At 28.8% G+C, this 15,849-nt stretch overlaps 1 protein-coding gene across 3 annotated transcripts in view; it reads right to left on the reverse strand.

Moving 5' to 3' along the window:
• LOC129963443 (transmembrane protein 68-like) overlaps positions 1-15,849 on the reverse strand; it is a 108,448-nt gene that overhangs the window by 32,195 nt on the left and 60,404 nt on the right. Inside the window, exon 1 of one of the 3 annotated variants that reach the window (XM_056077814.1) lies at positions 6,221-6,357. The exons of the other annotated variants lie outside the window; for them this stretch is intronic. The gene's annotated coding sequence lies outside the window, so the exon portion shown is untranslated. Of the gene's footprint in view, positions 1-6,220; positions 6,358-15,849 lie in introns of those variants that run through there. 3 annotated transcript variants of the gene reach the window in all.

Here is a 15,849-nt window from a genome sequence, read left to right on the forward strand (position 1 = left end):
TGAAATATTTATCTTTTTCAAATCTATAAGTGATTTTATTTTGTACTTTCTTGAGAGTATTTATGGATTTTATTTAAACAATTTAAAAAGTTTGTTCAGATAAAAAAAAACCTTAATGTTTTTTATCACATTTTTTTTAAAAAAATTTATATGCTTTTAATGCTATGTTACTGTTACTGAAAAATACGTAATCTGTCCTATAGTTATATAGTGAAAAGTCCGAAAGATCAATAACGGTTAAAGACGCTTTAATCAACACGAATATACAGTGAATAAAACACAAATGTAGTGTACGCGAAACAATATCTGCAGAAATCCACAAGCAACAAATCTCTATTAAATAACCATAACAACTTATAATGCCGAAACAGAATTCGCTGAAGATAAATACTCCAAAGAGAAACTTTGTTCGAATACTCACTAGAACTTACTCAATTTAATTGCAGATTATTCACCGTGTACCTACTCGTGTACTCTTTTCTAGCTCCTGTGGCAGAGCAACGAATTTTCTAGAATAAACACAGGAACTCATTTTATTGGAGTTATCGCCAAGATTCTCGAACATTTTGGATTCTTTATTTTTTTTTCGCCAAATGCTCGCTATGCCTAAGGAGGGGAGGATTGACCCGATATCCACTCAACATCCCTTAAAGATAAATGCAAAATTCTCTTCTTTACCAGAAGACTTGTGGTTTCTACAAATCATATAATTACATTTCATTTACGAATTCCACATGTTTTCGAGTTTGACAGCATTTACATTTTGTTGCCGACTCGTTGTTATAAAATAAGAAGTCGTTGTTATAAAATAAATTAATGAAAAAGGAAATAATAGATACGCAAAAAGCATATTTTTTATATTAAAACATTCGCTTCCATGATTTAAACGAGTCTAATTATCTATCTAATTAGACGACCCGCTTTTTTATATCTTTTAATTGGAGAAAGGAAGGTGTCATCTAATTAGATAGTAGGTGTGACTCACTGGCGAGTTATGCAGCTGCCAAAATGTTTCTGCTTGAAAACTGATTAATAGTTTATCCTACATTATAATATTTTTGTTTATATTTTATGAATTAAAAATAATTCAATTCAATAGATAATGCGCATTTATATTTGGCATTTTTTTGGCTATTTTGTTTGAAATTGTTATTCTTTTTAAAAAAAATTTGATTATGAACTTTTTTTTATCGAGGTATTAAAATTAACATTCTAGGGTGTCATCCTCAAATAGATGTCTTGTTATTTCAGTGTTTCTTATCCATTATTTAAAAATTGCTTATAAACTGATTAATAATCCTTTCTAATGCCGTGGGAAGTATGCTTCCCATCAAATTTATCAATCTTTGTATAAAATTATGTAGGTTGGCATAAGTTCTGACAAATTTTTTTTAGAAAGAAACTTAAAGGCTTCAGTTCTTTATCTCACACAAAATGACGTGTCTTGATTTGTTACTTATTAATTAATAAGATTAAATTTATCTAATAAGCTAAATGAATCCCTTTTCTTATTCTAATTTCAAGCCTAAAAATATTTAAACATAATATGACTAAAAAAAATGGTCCTTTAAAGGGTTAAATGAAAATCAATATAAACACCTGGTTTTAGAAGTTGCGGGTAGAGGGCTATATTTCCATTGCCTAAGGGCTGCCTACAGGACTTAATCAGGCCCAACTAGAGGTTTCCTAGTAGACAGACTTGTCAGCTGCATAGGGATTATTGATGCCGCATGTAATTATATAATTTGAATGAACCTAACTAATTGCCAAACCAATTAGTAAAAGATAAAATATTTATATTAATTATGAAACCTTTAAAAATGTTAATTCTCTCAGGTTGACAGAATTGAAGGAGGCTGAGGAATTAATTTCATTGTATTCATTTGTTTGTTAAGGCATTTATAATTAACGACCATCTGTTATAATAATATTGTATAAAAATATGAATCTAAGGGATGAAGCATAATAAATAAATAAAAATAAATACAAAGAAGTTAAAAAGTTCCTAAAATAAACAATTATACTAAAATAAATTTTTAATATACTAATTAAACTATAAAGTGTTGAAATGTGAAAGTAACGTATTTGCAAAGAAATCACTTTTCGAGCAAATTTAGAAAACATGCTAATTCGAAAAGACATCTATTTTAATTCATTTGTATTAATAAGTTTAATACTAACGTCTATTTTGAATCAATAGGGCTCTTTAGAAACAAAACTAGTTTGGAATTGCGATCTGATGATAAGGAAGATGAAACGGCATTTCCTTCTCCAGCTACGGATTTTGCGCTCTCTTTCGATTATATAAATAATTTTGTTTCACATTTCAGCACATTTTTAATTCATCAGTAATTTATTTTAGTTTAATATTTTTTATTTTATTCATTTTGTGAATATGTTTTTATTTATTATGATTCCTAGGTGCCTAACATCCACTTTTGCACACAATAACTGAGCTAACAATAAATAAGCTAACTGAACGAAATGAAATAAGAATTTAAACAATTACGCTTTATAAACTTAATTTTATCCTAATACTTTATCATTCAAAGAGAAGGTATTTTTTTTATGAACCTATTTATTTTGCAAACTAGTAAAATAGGGTTTTACAATAAATCTACTTGCGATGCTTAGTGAGCCTAATTGGAAATTTGGCCTTATAATTCCTGTAATTTCCACACCATACAATATTAATGAGTTGTTTTATTCTCGATGTCATGCTTTACATCCGCCAAGCCCTCACACACGAATTTGAAACCCTAAAAATCTCACCAGTAGTGAAAAAAAAATTTAACCATTTCGATTAGATGGGATCCCTCCAAATATTTTCCCAATTTGAAAAATACAATCAAAGATTTTTTTAACTTTTAAAGGGATTTCTCAAGAAACAATCAAACCATGAGTAATATGTTTTATTTCATAATATTTCTTTCTTTTTATTTATTTATCTAGTAATTCCAAAAAAAGAAAAAAAACTGATATTCTTTGTAAAGATCCAATTTTTGATTAATAAATTTGACGTTTCTCATTAAAATTTCGCAATATAGTGAATCATCCCATTGTTCATAGAACGCAGCAGTTTTAGCTTTTTATATTAGCGACATGATGATTTTTATATCTATGCACATTCATTGCTTTTCATTGAATTAAATTTCCGTTATTTTTTTTAGTTGCTAATTTTCTACAAACATTTAATCATGCTTTAAATCTCCTCCATTCACACGAGCCTCTTTCTTTCTTTTTGATGAAATGGCAAATAAATTGATAATATTTCACGAAGATTAACATTTTTATTTCAGCAATTGAAAGAAAAAGAAATTAAATGTGTAGGAGATAGACTTATCAAAATGATCAGTCCTGGCTTCCTATAAGCTTTGTTGGATTAAAATCCCGCTTTTGAAGTTACACAAGACTTATTTTGGAAGGACTGATTGATTTGTTCAGGTTATTTCGCAATGCCGTACCAAATCCAATATTATAAAGGTGGAAATGCAGATGAATTGAAAAGAAAAAGGAACCTCCTCCTGGCACCCATACACAAGAATGATTTGTGTGGCGATAGAAATTTGGTTGAGAGAATAGAAATGAAACAGCAGGAGTGGTCTCGTCGAAACTTTCTCGCGTACTCTCCAATAAAGACCTTAATTTACTTCTTCTGCATAAAATTGAGAATCTTGTTCCGAATGATGTGGATAACACTTGAATAAACAACCCCTTCTCCAAGCTTCTATTCTATACCATACAACACTAGTAGGAAGATATGTGATCTTAATGCATTTAGTGCACAAAGTGTCGTCCACAAGGCAGATCTTGGATATTTCAAATCCAGAATCCTATGGTACTAAAAACTTTATCACCAGGCCACTGCTTGCATTTTTACACTTTCCATTTCGAAGGAGAGAAAGCCGTGGGGTCTTTACAGAAATAATATTTAATCTAACGGTTTCTGGATTCCAATCTGGATATTCAAGAATTTCCATGTTGTATGTAAAAGTTTTATTTGATTTAGAGAAGAATTATACACTGAAATCGTGAAAAAATTCGACCTAGAAATGTTAAGGGGTTTTCGCTTTCTTTTTTTCATGCGAAATAAACAGAAGAAATTTAGTATGTTACCTGTACTTGAAAATGTAGCTTTCTACCAAATTTTGAATGGAATCAATCAACAGTAACACTATTAATTTATCTGTACGTGTGCATATGATCTGAAAAATACATCGAGATAGATAAATAAAAACTATGATGCTGTTACTAGAATTGTTATAGATGGACTGTATCCATCTAACTATTAGTAATTAAATAAACACGGAAACTCACAAACACAACGAGAGAGAGAGAGAGAGAGAGAGAGAGAGAGAGAGAGAGAGAGAGAGAGAGAGAGAGAGAGAGAGAGAGAGAGAGAGAGAGAGAGAGAGAGAGAGAGAGAGAGAGAGAGAGAGAGAGAGAGAGAGAGAGAGAGAGAGAGAGAGAGAGAGAGAGAGAGAGAGAGAGAGAGAGAGAGATCTTATTCAAGAAAATATGTCATTCCAAAGTTTATTTATAATTCTATAATACATTATTTTTCCATTAATTAATCACGCCGAGATACCAGTAAGATAGCACTGACAGGAAAATTTTATATTATATATATATATATATATAATATATATATATATATATATTCGTTAGTTATGTGAGCAAGCAGCTATTGCTATTTTGTCTGCAAACGAACTACTTATAAATTAGTAACAAAAAGGCAAAATATAAGCAAACTTAAAAATTACCAAACTTTTAAGGATTAATTGTTTTTCAAAATTTCATAGAAAGATTTCAGGAGATACCAAGGACCAAATTTTCTCAATAAAATAAAATATTTCTGCAATCGAAATAAAATTTTACTTATTTAGAAGTTTTGATTCAAAATTTCAGTTTCATTTTTTGCTTAATTGCATGCGGTTGTATCTAGTCATGTCAATAATATTGAAAAATGGGTCCTACTGAATATATTTACTTTCTCTTATACAAAGTAAACTAAGTAATGTAAACATTAAAAATTCGATATCAAAATTTTCATGAATCTGTACTTCCAAGATATCTCTAAATAAATAAATAATTAATTAAATACAAACATTTTTGGATTTATGCCGGTCTTTGGAAACGAAAACTCAAAAATGCAATTAACAAGATGGACAAATCAAATTTCAGATTTCACCAAAATTGCAGATTTCTATCAAATATTTAATCTATTACGCCAAACAGAGATTTTGTTTAATAATTAATGTTAATGAATAATTAATAATTAAAGTATATGAATATCATAACTCAGAGATAATGCTTAGATGATATTTTCAATACGTATTTATTATTTAAACTTCAACCTTTATTTTAATATCAAATTTTAAACCCAATTCCACAAATGATCCATTATCTATCGATCTATCTGTTTATGTGTATATCAACAAATTACTGAAAAATGAAATATTCTGAATGTATGAATTTTGTCATATGATCGTCACATCAAAACTGTAGATTTGCATCTGATTTCGGAATAAATCAATGAAAGGTTCCATTGTCTCCGTTTACTAGTTACTGTGTATTTTAGCACAATAACTCAAAAACACAAACAAGATGTATAGAAATTGAATATGTGGTTCTTACAACAAAATTTTACACTTATCAGTGGCATACAACGCCACTTGATTTTTTTTGCATTTTGTGTGTGTGTCTGTGGAGGGGGGAAGGTAAATGCACCGGGGATCATGGATCAAAACATTAACGTGTTTATGGCAATTTGTAAAGCAAAATATCATGGGAAAGTGAAAAAAATAACACTTCCCCACGGCGACACACTTCCTTAATTAATTTTTGATGACAATTTTAAACAAAAAATAATTATATGTCGTGGTCACCACTTTTCCTTGTTATGGTTTCTGAGTCCTATATAAAATTTTGAATCTATGCGAAAAAAAAAAAAAAAAAAAGATTCATATGCATACTCGATTTTTCATTATGAAACTTTAAAGCTAAACACAAAATACAGGATGGTGTATAAATGAAAGCCAAATATAGAATACTCAAGTTAGTTTTCATTTCTTTGAGTGTCAAAAAATATACTAGTAGATTCGTAAGCCTGACTGTGTAAGAAAGAGATATGGAATAATCTTCCTGTGAGAAAACCTTTATAGGACTTCACCATTATACAGCAGAGCAATATCAACAAAAAGCAAACTTTCATAAATACCTGAAATATTTGACCTAAAGAAGCTCAGATACTTCTGTTGTAAATGCAAAGTCGTAATCCTACTGAGAGAGACCTAAAAAAAGTTATTCCGCCTATGTCACCAGAGCGTTTACTAATTTTGAGGCTGTTACTCCTGTGTTCTGGCCAATAGCGGAAAGCATGGTTGCATCTGAATCCTTGACCTTGAACGCTCTGCCAAACAGACAGAAGTACCGTTTTATGATTTGGGAAACTCGATCAACTGGTTTCCTACTATCGATCCAGTTCTTGACTCTTTTTTTCGGTTTTCGTTTCTCTCTGGACCATACTCTTAATAGCTTTATAATTTTTTTTTCGTGTAAACACTTAGAATTCGAAGGTTGGTATTATTTATTTCATTTTGAAATACCCGCCCTCTTTTTTTTTTATAACGAGATTACTTGTACAGTTAAGAACAATATCAATGAAAGTAACATTAACACAATTTTAGATTCAAAATACTTAATGTTAATATTTTATGGAAAAATATTAACATTCTGTTTAAAAATTGTGTGGTTCTGGTAAAACTGCAATTTTGGTGAAATCTGATATTTAATTTAATTTCATTAAAAAATCATTTTAAAATATAAAAAGGATATTATGCATTATAATATTTTATACAAAAAGTAATTTTCGCGTTGAAAATATTATATATGAATAGATTTATTCGTAGCTACGTCGTAGCGACTAGTTAAAAAAAATATATTGCATGGTTGCAGCTTTGATTTAAAACTGAAATTAATAAAGATAAAGCTGGACATGCCGAAATTAGTTTAAAAAACAAGCGCATTCGTTGCAATAATCCTCATTGATAATAACATTTAGTTTCATTTGCGAATATAACAGAATAGATATTTTATAAAATTATCTATTTTTCATTCCATTTAGGATGCATTTATTTTAAATCGGAAATTGTTAACAATATAGTACATCATTTTGATTTTTGTACATGAAGTATAAAATTTAAATAACTTGAGAAGCCCGGTGCTAATGGTATTACAGCTTATTCATTAATAAGAAGGAAGTAAAAAGTAAATGACAGAAAACAGTTTTTTAAAAACTGAAATCATGCATCAAATTATCGTATTTTTATACTAATGAGCTTAAATTTTTAAAAAATTGTCTGAATGCTAAGCAAGTGAAATATTTCATTATTCTCAGAATCTAAATGAGAAAACATCCCTGTAATTATAGGTTGAGAAAATTAAATTGCCAAAATTTCAATTTTTCATTCATGTTTGTTTTTGCATTATACCGAAATAATATTCAATAACATTTATTAAAATTCACAAAAGATGACCGGAATATAATCTTTCAAGAAAGTGTTTTAAAGTAAACCAAGAAATATAATAATTAAAATACAGTAAAATAATGCATGCAAATCTTCAAGAATTTGCAACAACTGGGATTTAGCAGAATTAAATAATTAAAAAAAAACTTGAATGCGGAACATTTACAATATTCAAATTCATGGACGAGCTGTAAAAGTCTGTCAATAATATCTCTCAATATGATGTCCTTTATCGAGGAGAAATATAAAAGTCAACGCTATTAACAAATATAAAAATTTTGAAAAATATAAATTGATAAAAAAGTGCCGTCCAAATCATAATGTTTTACAAAACCCAAAATTCCTTGAATTAACCAATAAAATATAAAATATTTTTTTTTTCTTAACACGTAAGCAAAATTGTCGGTGAAATCCATTTCAAAAATATTAGATATTCACGGAATTTTGAAATTTACTAAAAGGTATTCTAGAATTGAGTGTGAAGTATTTACCTTATAATTCCTTTTTTGAGAGAAGTAATTTTTAATAATGTATGGAACACAAAACTAATATAATTATATTAACTTCCAGTTTAGAAGAAACACAAAGACTGTTTTGGGAAGGATCTCATAATTTTGAATCCCGTCAGAAGACGAGGACGACACATGAGTTCACACCCCTTTCTAAACTTTCTCACATCAAATCGACAACGTTTGACTCATGACGTCAAATTTAATATGCATCAGGCCAGTATAAAGACGGATTTCTTACGAAATCTAGTTTCAAACCTGAAGCTTTCCGGCTTTGAAGCAGATACCTTACCACTAGGACACATCGGCTCTGAAATTAATTTAACTATACGATTCGGATCAATTCTCTTTAACTTGCAAGAAAATATTTTGAAGTAACAAGACGCCTTTGTAATCAGCAGTTGATTTAGTTGACGTCATGGTCATATGACAAAAGAAACTGCAAATATTATCTAGCATTAGTTCATTGTGACGATGCAGTACAACTGCATTTCAATTTGTTTGCATTTTGAATAAAATTAATTAATAATAATTAAGAGTATAGAATTTAACTCAAATATACAGTAAACACCTTTATAGTATTAAAAATATTATATTACTTTATAAACCATATTATCCCTTTAAAAACAACTTTTTTCTTTCTTTTTGATAAATTAGATTTCATTCTTTTCATCAAAGAATTTATTATGATTCACTGTTTTTTTTTCTAAAATAAAAATTAAGCTTTTAAAGCATATAATTAAAAATTAGGAATAAAACCATCATATGCCGAAGTTATCATTAACTGTTTGGTGTTCTAATATTCATAATCATTTTTGAAAATAATATTTAAAGTAAATGACCGGAAATCAAATAGGGAGCCACATTCCTTGCAAATGATTTCACAAACGTTCTTTCGTGCTTTTTAGAAAATGGCTTATATGCAATATAATGAAAATTCGATGTCCTTATTAATATTTCCTTGCATATCTTTATTGTTATTAATATTTCATATTTCATCTTAAATATCAAAATTCAAGATTATTGATTGACACAGAAATTGATAAATTTTTATTGATAATTTTAAGGACCTATTGTCAATTATATAAACTTTTTGTTAGGACCCTATGGTGGGAAAATGAATATAATAAAAACTATAACTATGTATTTTCCTAAGCGATTATACCGAATTGAACCAAATTTTGTATATTCATTACAGAAGACACGAGAAAGAATACGAATAGTGTCAACTTTTCAAAGTGAAAAATTTAATTTAACATATAATTAATTAGAAATTAATAAAAATTTGAATTTTGAACTATTCCACACTATTTTTTCGAATTTCTTTTTTATTTTAATAAATACTATGACATTGCTTTTTTTTTTGTCTTTAAGTAGTGATATAATCATGCTTTAAAGTCAGTCGCCCAAACGAAACAATCTTTATTATTCTTTAACATTTGGGGACAAAAGTCGCAGTACTAATATAACGGATATTAATAATATACGGAACAAATTAGCAATTGATGTTTATTAAAAATTGTCTAGTTAAATTGATATTCTGATTTCAATTAAAAGTAGACGATAATTTTAGATGAAAAAAGGTTTTTTTTTTTTTAATATTATGTTTTATACAAAGATATTTTTTATATTAAAATAACAAGAAAAGGGTTTAATCTCGAATATATATATATATATATATATATATATATATATATATATATATATATATATATATATATATATCAACCAGTCATTTTTATGATTAAAATGTTTAAATATGGAAATTTTTTCAGCAATAAAAAAGAAATTCAAAAAGCGAGAAATACTGGAAAACTTTCGATGTTTATTGTAGATGCTTCCCACAGACACTGCACGCAATGTTGACCTTGCCACAGTGCCCGCAAAGAGGTGGTTGCGGTACCCAATTGTATTAAAAACGATTATGATGTTATTTATTTCTTCCTCTTTCCTCGAACGGACCTTGAATTATGCCCCGATTCAGACAGAAATGCAACATTTATTTTCCAGTCAAACACACCATTTTCCTCAAATTCTCCAACAAAGAATGAGCGAAAGAAGCGAATGACTAAAAGACAATGCTCAGATTTTTCATATACAAGTGATTTGACATTTTTGTTTTATTTAATAGCAGATGATTTGCCAGTCATAAATTTATAATAAAAATTAATTGGACTGATGCTAAATCTCCAAAAAACATCAAACAAATCTCTCTTTTCTTAATGGATAACAGACATTTACATGATACTTTTATTTAAGCATTTCGATAATTTGCTAATTACTTTAGGATAGTGATAATTTGTCAACATATTAACGATCAACATTGAAAAAGCTATTAAAACTCACTTTCTATTAATATTATTATTTGCCCAAGTTTTTAGATTGTGAGAGTTTGGAATGTTTGTATTTTAATAGCTTTTAAAGAGAGAATATTAAATGAACAAGTCTTAATATCTTTTAATAACATTGGACTGGAGCATTGATTTTAGAAAATTTACATCAACATTTTTATTTCACTTTCAGAAGAATATTTTATTTATTGATTTATACAAAGAGAAATAAAATATATATAAATAATACGAAATAATCACAGAAATTAAATTATTAAAAGAAGTCCAAAGATTAAAAAAAAATATGAAAAGGGATGAAGAGAGAAGAGAAAGATTATTAAAACATAAAAACGTTGCAAATTTCTGAATTTTTCTTCGATTAGAGAATATTATTTAATTCAGGTAGTTTAATTAGTTATATTAACTCTCTGTTTAGAACCAACACATGGACTGCTTTGGAACGATATTTATAATTTTGAACTTTTACCATATGAAGGAATTCTGATTCATTTTGTAACTCTAATAAAGACGGTTTTTCTCTAATTCCCCATGGTTATATACACTCTATACAAGAGTAATAACATGTTTTTTCGAATAATTGTGAGAATAGTAACCAAGAAATCCTTCCAAAAGCTCTTTTGAAATGGTAATAGTCGGTAGGAAAGTAACTTTTCATAACCAAATTGAGGTAATAAAATATGATAAAAATAAATTCCATAAGATTAACAAAGAAAATGTTGATAAATGTCATATAAAAATGAAAAAATAAAATTTTGAAGAAATTGCAAGGACGTACTGCAGAATGAGTGAGTCATCACTATCTAAAATATAATTTTGAAAAAGCTTTTGAAAGTTGAACTAGTGCATTTTTGTTGCTTACATATTAATGGCATCTGGAATGATGGAATGGAATCTTTTGTAATATTTTCCAATGTATATGAAGAAAAAAACATTTTACAAAAACTATTTCACTTTCAATTCTTTAGGTTGATTGTCGGTAATTACATGTATTCAAATTATTACAAAAGTAGTTTTTTTGTTTGTTTATTTAAAAGCTTGCATCATGCCTTGCACGTTTTTCTCCTTTCATTTTGATGAAGAAATGCAAAATTTAAAATTAATAGGTTTCAAATTATGCAAAACAGACTCGAAATATTTCGTGTCATGGCAATTAAGACTTTCATCATTCCAAAGAGACATCCAACTTAGATTAACATTAAAAAACATTCTTATCTCAACATGTTGCTTAAGAGATTACTTGCGGCATTACATTATTAATGTGCACAAAAAAATTACATCAAGAAAAAACGCTAATATTTCTACATATATGATGAACTTTATGATGAGTTATAGGGTATGAAAAAAAATGTCATAAAATCTTATCTTTCCTAGAAACCATTATGGCTCTTTATTCAGCGTTAACTAATAATCTGCAGAACATGAACTGTTTTTAAAGACGTATACGTGGTGGAAACATAAGGATAATCCTTCACGTTTCTCATAATGAGTACCACAAACTAATCCATTCATTACTGTGCTTAGTAACAGGTGTCCGACTTATCTCAGCTGAGCTCATGCTCATTGATTGTTTACGCATTTTGACGTTTCTGAAAATCTGTTCCTTTTATTTGCTTCATAATGCAGCAGCTACTTCCTGAAAATTAGAAAAACGCGAAATTCAAAACTTTACATTTAAAAAAAGCCCGCACAAAATAACAACTTGCCGTTTTGCACGTAGTATTTCGCAATGTCTCTGAAACAATGGCTTAAAAGCATGATAAGTTTCTGAGACAGCATCACAAACATATATAATAAGTCTCCCATACTTTCTCAAAGACCACGATGGTACATTGACTGAAAGCAGCTAGGTCTGATTTCAATTCAGTAGTATGACATCTCGTTTTCAAATTTGTGACTTATTACAACTGAGTGCATTGCTTGACTTTCTTTGGATTTGTCCTGAATGCCTTTTAATATCACATAAAAAGTCATATGTAAGAAATTTTTCATTAATTACATTTCAAGATAGTGGCTGTTTTAATATTTGGTAAGTTAATGGCGAGTTTGGCACCATTCAATTTAAACACAGGTTATTTAAGCCAATTTGGTAATGATCAGATATTTAATTGGAATTTTGTTAATATTGATAAAAACAAAACTCGTAAAAAATAATTCACATTAAAAAGCGAATAGATTTTATTTCTTTGCCATGAAAATAAGATAGAATCATGATCTTATCGTAGGTCTGTGATTGAGTATGTACAAAGTTATGATAATTTTACCTATGCCGTTATCATGATTAACTATAATGGCCCTGGAAACAATGTTGTCTTTACAATAAATGAAGTTTTTGATAAAATCTTTAAAATACCATGATGAAAAGCTGATCTTATATAATTTTGATCTCAGCATTACTCTTTGAGATAATTTTATAAATAATTCGAAGAGCAAAAATATAAGAAAGAGGAAAAACGAATATATATCAGGAAATATCATCTCCAACTTAATGTGTTTAATTTATTCAGGAAATGTATAAACTAGAATACAAAACTATAAGATTATTCTTTAAGGATAAAAATTATCTTCAAATGGTGGAATTTACTTTTTAACGTATTTTTACTGGTCTGATGGTTGGATACCACGGGGAAAAAAACGTATTTTTCCATAATTTGAGAAAGAGCTGCTTGTAGTTTTAAGGCTTAATTGCCAATATATAGTAAAGCCCTAAACAATTTTTTATTAAATCTTAAAGCAACACTAGGCTATTTTGGGACAAACCTCGTACGTTTGAACCGCGGTCAGATGACGAGGACGACACTTGAGCTGGCAACCCCCTCCAAACTTCCGAATTACACCATGGGGCCCAGACGGATTTAACGTATACCAGACCCGTTGACGCGATAGTTTTTCGATGGAATCAGGTCTCGGAATCCTCCGACCTGAAAACTATATCTTATCACCAGGTCGTCGCGACCCTGTCTTACTCTCCAAATAAGAGTAAGATGATAACTCTTAAGATACTTGTTACATTAATTTATTCACCTTTTATTTCGTAACTTTTTGAATTTTGTAAACATTATTTTGTTTTTCATGAGCCTTTTCTCACACCTTAGTGAATTCGTCGAATTGATTCGGTATTTTTTAGCACAGATACGATACTTTCATTCAGTACAATTTTTTTTTAATGTTCTCTCTTAGCACGTTGATGGACAATAACACTTTCAGTTGTCAAGCTCATGAAAATGATACGACAGAACGCCTTACGACGTAAGCGGCTGAATCCGTTCTGTCATATCACATAATTTTATAATTATGCGTTGTGACCTTACGCCTATAGACAATGTATGAAATTTAGCAGTGTTTCAGAAGACATTGCCACCAAGGTTGTATTGTCCATCAATGTGTTAATGAATTGTGGTGGAAACCTTATAATCCAGATAACAGCTATGAAACACGAGTAATTACTTTTGTATTGTAGTCTTGTTACTCGGCTGCGAACCACAAGGTCCCAAGTTCTATCCTCGCTCATAACAATCCGGGACAGAATATTAGTACTATGCCGTCCAGTAACACAATGTTTATGTGATATGAAAGTTTCTTGTGTACAGCCAACCACTGAACGATGCCGTATCGACAGGGTCGTGCGAAAGCTACCGGGTAAGTGCCAATGAAACCACATAGATGTCACTCGAATTTTTATTTTATGAATTTGCTTATTTCATTTTAATTATTTATTATTATTTATAGTATTAAAATTATTATTATTTTAATTAATTGTTTCTTTTATGAAAATGAAAATTATGATTTCTCGAAAACTTTCGTAAAACCGCCAACAACAAACCTACAGTCGCCAAACAAAAGAATTCCTATCAGTACAGTGTTAAAAGTAATGTCATTTGGTAGTGAAAAAACAAAAGACCAGAAGAAGGATTGAATAGTTAGGTACAAACAATAATGACATGAATTGTCGACGGATCTAAGTTAATTGGATGAAAATAAAATATCAAACAATAAAGGGGGGGGGGAGGCAAACTTTACTATCTGCAAAAATAAAGAGCAGAAGATAATAATCTAGTACAATCACCGTTTTTCAATTCGATTCTTTTTATCCTATTTGTCATTTGCAAGGTGCGCAGCTTAAAAATTATTGCAATTCACTTCAAGATTAATAATACATAGATCAAAATTCAATGAACTCTACGAATCGGCTATTGACATTGATGAATTTCATTATTACTTCATTTAAAAATTTTCTTCCTTTAAATTTCTGAAAGACACTATTTAACTTTATATTTTCATTAGCTGTTCGTGGTATAAAAAAAAAGAGAAACTTAATTATGTGTTGATTGCAGTTTATAGTATGAGCTTCAAAAAAGTGTTCTTAAGGTATAAATTACTTAAGACAGAACTAGTTATATATACAGTTACACTATATTACAGTTATTAAGTAATTTTTTTTCCAAATTTATTTGTAAATCAAAATTTTGAGAAAATCTATGATCAATACTAAACATTTTATTTCATTTATTATCAGATAAGATTTGATTTTAACAATACACAATGCTGTTTGGAATTCACTTTGAAATATGTAGTTGTAATCAGACGACGAAGACAAAAGCTGAGTTGGTCATCCTTTAAATATTTTCTTTTAGTAACACTGTAACACTTTTTTTTTAAAAAAAAATCTCATTTTAAATATTCATTTTTATGTATACAACGACAGCAGGCTCGTAAAAGATTATATCTACTCATTTCTCATGGCGGAGCTGCAACAGGTAGGTAAATAATTAGCTCAATTAAAAACATTAAAATTTTTTAATAAAGAATGGTAATGTGGAATTATCATAACTTTTGGAAAAATTTTTTAGAACTAAATGAATAAAATTTAAGCTTTTGAATTAATGTATCTACAAAAATTAGAATAAACAATATTTCTCCAAAAGGACTGCTAAGGACTCGAAAACATCTGAATTGTATCCAAAAATTGATTTTTATGCAACAGATAATTAATCTATAAATTTGATCCTAAGTTCTTGAAATTTTTCTTTGCAATGTAATCAAGCTCTCAGATTTTGTATACGGAATTTTACCAACAACAATGCACTAATTACTCTGATGTGAAAAGGGTAATTGATTTTTTTTATCAAGAGTATGCAAAAAAAAAAAAAAACATCCTCCTCCCATTATTTAATAAAGTTAAAGATCGGGAATCTCCCCTTTGTACATGTGATTAGAGCATGTCATATCCGTCAATCATTTTCGCTATTCAATTAGATGGTCACGACGAGGAAAGTTTTATTACAGAATATGACCACACTTATAAAAAGATGCAATTACTGATTTCTATTGGAATCCTTTCCTTAAGCAAATGTATTGCGTTTAATTTCGGCTTCGCTACTAAAGATACTTTATTGGAAGGTTGATATGAATGATTAGCTTAATGCGATTAAAAACCTTCAGATAAGCAATAATTAATTTTTT

Source organism: Argiope bruennichi, chromosome 3 (genome assembly GCF_947563725.1).
Source record: "Argiope bruennichi chromosome 3, qqArgBrue1.1, whole genome shotgun sequence".
Lineage (NCBI taxonomy): Eukaryota > Metazoa > Arthropoda > Arachnida > Araneae > Araneidae > Argiope > Argiope bruennichi.